The sequence below is a fragment of the Balaenoptera musculus genome, chromosome 3 (assembly GCF_009873245.2).
Source record: "Balaenoptera musculus isolate JJ_BM4_2016_0621 chromosome 3, mBalMus1.pri.v3, whole genome shotgun sequence".
NCBI lineage: Eukaryota > Metazoa > Chordata > Mammalia > Artiodactyla > Balaenopteridae > Balaenoptera > Balaenoptera musculus.
Genome location: NC_045787.1, coordinates 34869573 through 34876812, shown reverse-complemented (window position 1 = coordinate 34876812; position 7240 = coordinate 34869573).

The window sequence follows — 7240 nt, the reverse complement described above, 5'->3', positions numbered from 1 at the left end:
CACCCCCAAAAATACAACTACCTAAGTGCCCATCAGCAGTAGAATGGATAGATTTTAAATGTTACACTCATTACTGGAGAGAGTATGGAGAAAATGGAACCCTCCTACACTGTTTGTGAGAATGTAAATTGGTGCAGCCACTATGGAAAACAGTATGGACTTTTCTTTAAAAAGCTGAAAATAGAGTTACCATATGATCTAGCAATCCCACTCCTGGGCATATACCCAGACAAAACTCTAACTCGAAAAGATACATGCACCTCAATGTTCATAGCAGCACTATTTACAATAGTCAAGACACGGAAGCAACCTAAATGTCCATCGACAGAGGAATGGATAAAGAAGATGTGAGTGGAATGGAATACTACTCAGCCATAAAAAAGCATGAAATAATGCCATTTGCAGCAATATGGATGGACCTAGAAATTATCATACTAAGTGAAGTAAGTCAGAAAGAGAAAGACAAATACCATATGATATCACTTATATGTGGGAACTAAAAAATGATACAAATGAACTTATTTACAAAAGAGAAACAGACTCATAGACACAGAAAACAAACTTATTATGACCAAAGGGGAAGTGCTGGGGAGGGATAAATTAGGAGTTTGGGATTAGCAGATATGAACTACTGTATATAAAACAGATAAACAACAAGGTCCTACTGTATATAGCACAGGGAACTATATTCAATATCTTGTAATAAACTATAATGGAAAATTATCTGAAAAAGGTCTGAGTCACTTTGTTGTACACCAGAAACTAACACAACATTGTAAATCAACTATACTTCAGTAAAAAAAAAAAAGTTACATTCGTAAAATGAAACAGCATCCATCAATGAGAGATGACAATCTATAACTCATGCATCAACATGGATGTATCTCACACGTATATTGATCAGACACAAAGGAGCCAGTATTATTTATCTGTTGATATGTAACAAATTAATCCAAAACTTAATGCTTAAAGTGGCTTAGCTGGATGATTCTGGCTCAGGGTCTCTCATGAGGTTGCAGTCAAAAAGTTGGCAGGGGTTGCAGGCATCTGACGGCTTGACTGGGGCAGGAGGACCCTCTTCTAAGGTGACCTGCTCACTTGGCTGTTGGTTCCTTGCTTATCTGAGTGTTGGTAGAATGCTTTGTGATCCTCCTCTTGCTGGCACTCTCTCTTGTGTTCTTGGCTTACTTGCTCTATTATTTTCCTAGAGCTGCCTTAACAAAGTACCACAAACTGGGTGGCTTAAACAATAGAAATTTATTGTTTCACAGCTCTGGAGTCTAGAAATCAAGGTGTAGGGAGGGTTGGTTCCTTCGGAAGGCTGTGAGGAAGAATCTGTTCCATGCCTTTCCCCCAGTGGTTTGCTGGCAATTGGCATTCCTTGGCTTGTCTAAACAGGAGACTGATCCCTTCATCTTTGCAGGGTGTTCCTTCTGTGTGCATATATCTATATTCAGATTTCCCCCTTTTATAGAGACATCAGTCCATATTAGATCGGGGCCTACCTTAACGACTTCATGTTAACTGATTACATCTGTGATGATCCTATTTAGAAATAAGGTCACATTCTGACACACAGGGGGTTGGGACTTCAACATATGAATTTGTGGCACACAATTAAACCCTTAACACTTGTCTTAATGAAGCAAGTTGCCATGTGAGAAAGGCCCACTTGGCAAGGACCTGAGGGTGACCTCTAGCCAATAGCCATTGAGTATCAGAGTCCAGTGGCCTGTGAAGAACTGAATACAGCCAACAACCATGTGCGTGAGCTTGGAAGTGGATCCTTCCCCAGTTGAGGCTTGAGATGACTACAGCCCTGACCAACACCTTGATGACAGCTTGTGAGAGGCCCTGGGCTGACATCTTGATTGAGCCTTTTTTTTGGGGAGGGGGGGTGAAGTAGAAAAGAATAGCTTTATTGCTTTGCCAGGCAAAGGGGGCCACAGCGGGCTAATGCCCTCAAAACTGTGTGTCCCAACCTGGAGGGAGTAGTGAGAAGTTTTAGAGTAGTGGTTCAAAGAGGGTGTGATCAACTCGTGGACACTCTTCTGATTGGTTGGTGGTGAGATAAGTGGGAGTCAGCATCATCCACCTTCTAATTCCAACTGGTCTGGGGTCTACGTGCTGGTGGGCAGTGTACCGTTAACTTCTCCCAGCTGGTGGGGTTTTCAGTGTACTGTGTTTCCGAGCCTCTAGTACATCTCATTTTAGGGTGGTCCAGGAAACACATCTGTATGGGTGTGGATATGCACATTTGGAGGCTCTGGGCCAAAAATTAAATTGCCCTGGTCTCAGGACTTAATGAAGCTCAGGTTCTTGATGTCTCATTGCAGAAAGAATTCAGTGACAGACGAAGTGATGAAGTGGATTTATTTAGAGAGATACGCATTCCATAGACAGAATGCAGTCCGTCTCAAGAGGCTAGAGCAGCCCCAGCGCATGGGGTTGTCTCGGAAAGTGAGAGCGGCCAAGGGGGAAACTAACTCCTCAGAGTATGGGTCATCTCAGGAGGCAAGAGGCCCTGGATTGAGCCTTTTGAGAGAGTCTGAAGCAAAGCACCAAGCTAAGCTGTACCTGGATTACTGACGCACAAATATTGTAAGATGATAAAGGTGTGTTGTTTTAAGCCATAAATTTTGAGGCAATTGGTTATGCAGCAATAGATAATGAATATAAAGAGATAGTGTAGTCAAAGAAAAGCAAAAATGGCGACAAATTCTACAATTAAAGAACACACACAGACACACTGGAGATTGAGAATCAGATGAGGTAGCTTCTTTTTTCTTATTGTACTTTTAAAAATATTTATTTATTTACTTACTTATTTATTTTGGCTGCACTGGGTCTCAGTTGCGGCATGAGGACTCAGTTGCGGCAGGCATGTGGGATCTAGTTCTCTTACCAGAGATCGAACCTGGGCCCCCTGCATTGGGAGCATGGAGTCTTAACCACTGGACCACCAGGGAAGTTCTGAGTTAGCTTCTTTTAAATATATTAATAGAAAATATGGCTGACAGTGAGAGCTATAGATATAAAAGGCAAAGAGAAGCTGAGGAAAAAGGAAGAGCTTAACTTCAAACACAGATATTCGAAGGCTGGCAGTAACCTGAGTGACAGGATATCTGAAGCCAAACGGAGTGAGAATGAGAGGAATGTTTGGGTTTGAAAGACTGATATTATCATGATATGTCAGAAAAGACACTGAGGAATAAGAGGAATTGTTTCTTATTTAATAATTTGAGAAGATCCCATTTCTGACTATATAAAAGCCAAATACTAGAATCAAATATCTTTCATTGTCATTGACACGGTGCCATACATCTGAATTTTTTAAAAATTAATTAATTAATTTATTTTTGGCTTCATTTGGTCTTTGCTGCTGTGTGCGGGCTTTCTCTAGTTGCGGCGAGCGGGGGCTACTCTTTGTTGTGGTGCGTGGGCTTCTCGTTGCAGTGGCTTCTCTTGTTGCGGAGCACGGGCTCTAGGGCACATGGGCTTCAGTAGTTGTGGCACACAGACGTCAGTATATGTGGCTCACAGGCTCTAGAGTGCAGGCTCGGTAGTTGTGGCACACGGGCTTATTTGCTCCGTGGCATGTGAGATCTTCCCGGACCAGGGCTCGAACTCATGTCCCCTGCATTGGCAGGCGGATTCTTAACCACTGTGCCACCATGGAAGTCCCATACATCTGAATTTCTAAAAATCCTGATAATTATCTGATTTTGTTTTCAGTCAGACTCAGCCTAAAATCCGCTGATCAAAGAAGCCTTGTTCATTGCAGTTCCCCAGGAAGTTCAAAGCCCAAACCAGAGGGCAAAATGTTAAAAAACAATACACTTACAAGGAAGTAAATGCTCTAATGGGGAGGAGGATAATCATTAGTAGATGCAATAATAATAGTAATTAGTATAGGAACTAATTTGAGTAGCAAGAGAACCAGTTATCTGAAGAAAACTAGACAAGATCATTTTTTTCAACCACATAATGCCCTGAGAACAGTTCACTGAATTTTGACCTTGTGCCTTTGAATGGTTGTATTTCATTCACAGGAGTGAGTGTGCCCATTTTCTCCCTTCCTCCAACCCCAAATTATAAATATCTTCCACCCAAAATAGAACATTCCACTTAGCTAAGAATTACACTGAATGCTGCCTCAGACAGCCTCCTCTGGTAAACAGGCTGTTTATTAATCATCTTTGTTTTAGTTAGGACTCTGGTCCAGATTCTGAAACAAAAAGTAGTCCAAACCAGACACAAGTTTATTTCTCTCTCCTCACACAGCACTCCAAGCGTAAACAGTCCAGGGCTGAAATGGTGGCTCCGTGCTGCCTTTTGCCTTGTTTCTCTGCTGTCCTCTCGTCCACATGATCAAACACGGCTCACCACCATGTGTGCTGGGGCCACCCCAGGCTGCAGTAAGAGCGCCTTAGTCTGCTAGGGCTGTCATAACAAAGTACTATAAACGGGATGACGTAAACAACAGGAATTTATTTTCGCAATGTTCTGAAGGCTAGAAGTCTGAAATCAAGGTGTTGGTGGTCTTGGGTCTTTCTGAGTCTGTGAGGGAAGGAGCAGCTCCCGGGAGTCTCCTTGGCTTGTCCATGGTCGTCTTCTCCCTGTGTCTCTCCCCATCATCTTTTCTCTACACGTGCCTATTTCTGTGCCCAAATTTCCCCCTTGTATAAGGACACCAGTTATACTGCATTAGGGCCCACCCTAATGACCTCATTTTAACTAATTACATCTACAACAACCTTATTTCTAAACAAGTCACATCCTGGGGTACTGGGGGACTAGGACTTCAATGTAAGAATTTGGGGGCGGGGAGCACAATTCAACCCAGAAGAGGGAGGATGAGTGAGGTGGGAATGAGGGAGGAAATGCTCTTTTCTTTTAAGTGCATGACCCAGAGGTTGTATATATCACTCCCTCGAATCCTTCGGCCAGGAATTAGCCACATGAACACCCAACTGCAAAAGAAAAAGGAAATATAGTTTCTTGCTGGTGGTCACATGCTCAGCTAAAACTATTATTAGAGGAAGAATGTGAGGATGGATATCAGGGCAACAAGTAGCTTTAGACACATTACAGTTTGCAAAAATCTTAGGAAGCAGAGAGCTAACATCTTCCTCCAAAGTGCACTGATAATTACTCTTTGAGTACTACCTACCATACCAGAAATGTTATATTTAGTTCTCACAATAACTCTGAAAAGTTGATATTTTTTCCCCACGTATTTCAAAAAAGGAAACCCAGGCTCAGAGAGATTAAGCAACTTGCCCAAAGCTGAACCTATTAAAAGCTGGAGGCTGGAATCCAGCTGAGGATTTTGTCTGGTGCTGAAGCCTGATGAATGTCACCACACCCACCGCATCCTGAACACTGGCCAGCAGCTCTCAGCATGCCTGCCTCTGGTAACTGCTCAATTTCAGCTCACTTCAGCCCCAGTTCTGGTTGGTGACTTGAAGATTTGTATGGGAGACATCAGAAATGCCCATTTCTAGACTTAATGGGTTAGCAAAGTGATAGGCAACCAAAATTTCATATACAGACACACAATGGCATAAATATATAAAAGATTATATACATATAACACCCTACACAATACACATGCACGCATAGGTGCACACACATGTACCACACACACACACACATTTTGCTTTTGTGGAAAACTACTATTGAGACAGGAAGGGGGCAGGGCACAACCTTTAAAAGAATGACAGCCGTTGAGGACATGACATAAACTGGTTAGAACCAACTAGGTCCAAAATGGCGGACAACTCAACTTCCACTAGACTTTGAGCCTCAGTAAACGCTCGTTGTAACACATCAGCACGCTAAATGACACATCCACAGGTGCCATGACAGTTCCAAGTTCAACCATAAAGGTCAAAAAGTGGGCGGTGGCCCAATTCCTGGAAATTCCCACCCCTTCCCCAAAACAGCTGGAATACTCCTCCCACTCATTAGCTTGTGAAATTACCCAGCCCTATAAAAACTGACAACCCCATACCCTGGTGTCTCTCGCCTTCGAGATGGCCCACACTCTGTCTATGGAGTGTGTATCTATCTCCCTGAATAAACCTTCTTTCACTTTACTATGGCTCGCTCTTGAATTCTTTCCTGCGCAAAGCCAAGATCCCACACTTGGCCGTCCCAGGGACTCGCCTGAGATCTGGGACGTGAGCATCTTCTCATGTCCCACTTTCTTTCCTGCAACACTATCCTTTCTTTCTTGCCTCCCCACCTCCACCCCCCAAGGCATCACTTTGCTCTGTGTTGCTCTAGTTAAAAAATAATCAAATATGATCTCTCGTATGTGAAAACTAAAAAAAACCCCAAATTCGTAGAAACGGAGAACAAATTGGTGGTTGCCAGAGGCGGGGTTGAGGCAGTGGGCAAAATGTGTGAAGGTGATCAAAAGGTACAAGCTTCCAATAATAAGATAAATAAGTCCTGAGGAAGTAATATAGAGCACGGTGACTACAGTGAACAATACTTCATCGTATATTTGAAATTTGCTGAGAAAGTATATCCTGAAAGTTCTCGTCACAAGAAAAAAACTGTAACTGTGTGTGATGATGCATGTTAACTGTGTTGTGGTGATCGTTTTGCAATATATATGTAGGTCAAATCATCATCTTTGTACACCTAAAACTAATATAATATTTTATGTCGATTATATCTCAGTTAAAAAAAAAACCCACACTGTTTATTAGAAAATGAAGTCTATAAATAAGAATTCTCTGGAGTTAAGCAGAGAAACTTTCATCCCTCTCCCTCTCCCCAAAGACGGAGACAGGTAAAGCAGTACTGTTATCGTTTCAATGGTCTTAGTCTCTTTCTTTCTAGGCAGACAGAAAGTCACCTTGGGATGGTGATTTGCTAGTCTCAGTTTTTCTGTGGTGGGTTTCCTGAGGGGCTTCCTTTTGCTGCATAAATGTAAGGTCAGTGGACGTAGGCAAATGTCACAGTAAGAGCTACCTCTCCCCTTTATGGTTTAGGAGCAGTGTCTTCTAAAATTCTGGGGAATGAGTGTACGATTTGAACAAGGAGACCAGAGCATCTGGGAAAAGGGACCAACAGTCTAACTTTAACTGCTGAGATGGGAGTTAATGTCATGGTAATTTCCCAAGGTCTGCTGGCAGGCAAAGCACCAGTTGCCACTAAGGCAACCTCACCTGAATGGAAGTATTCTTCTCAGCTGATGACTCAGGCTTCACACCAGGGGCTCGGT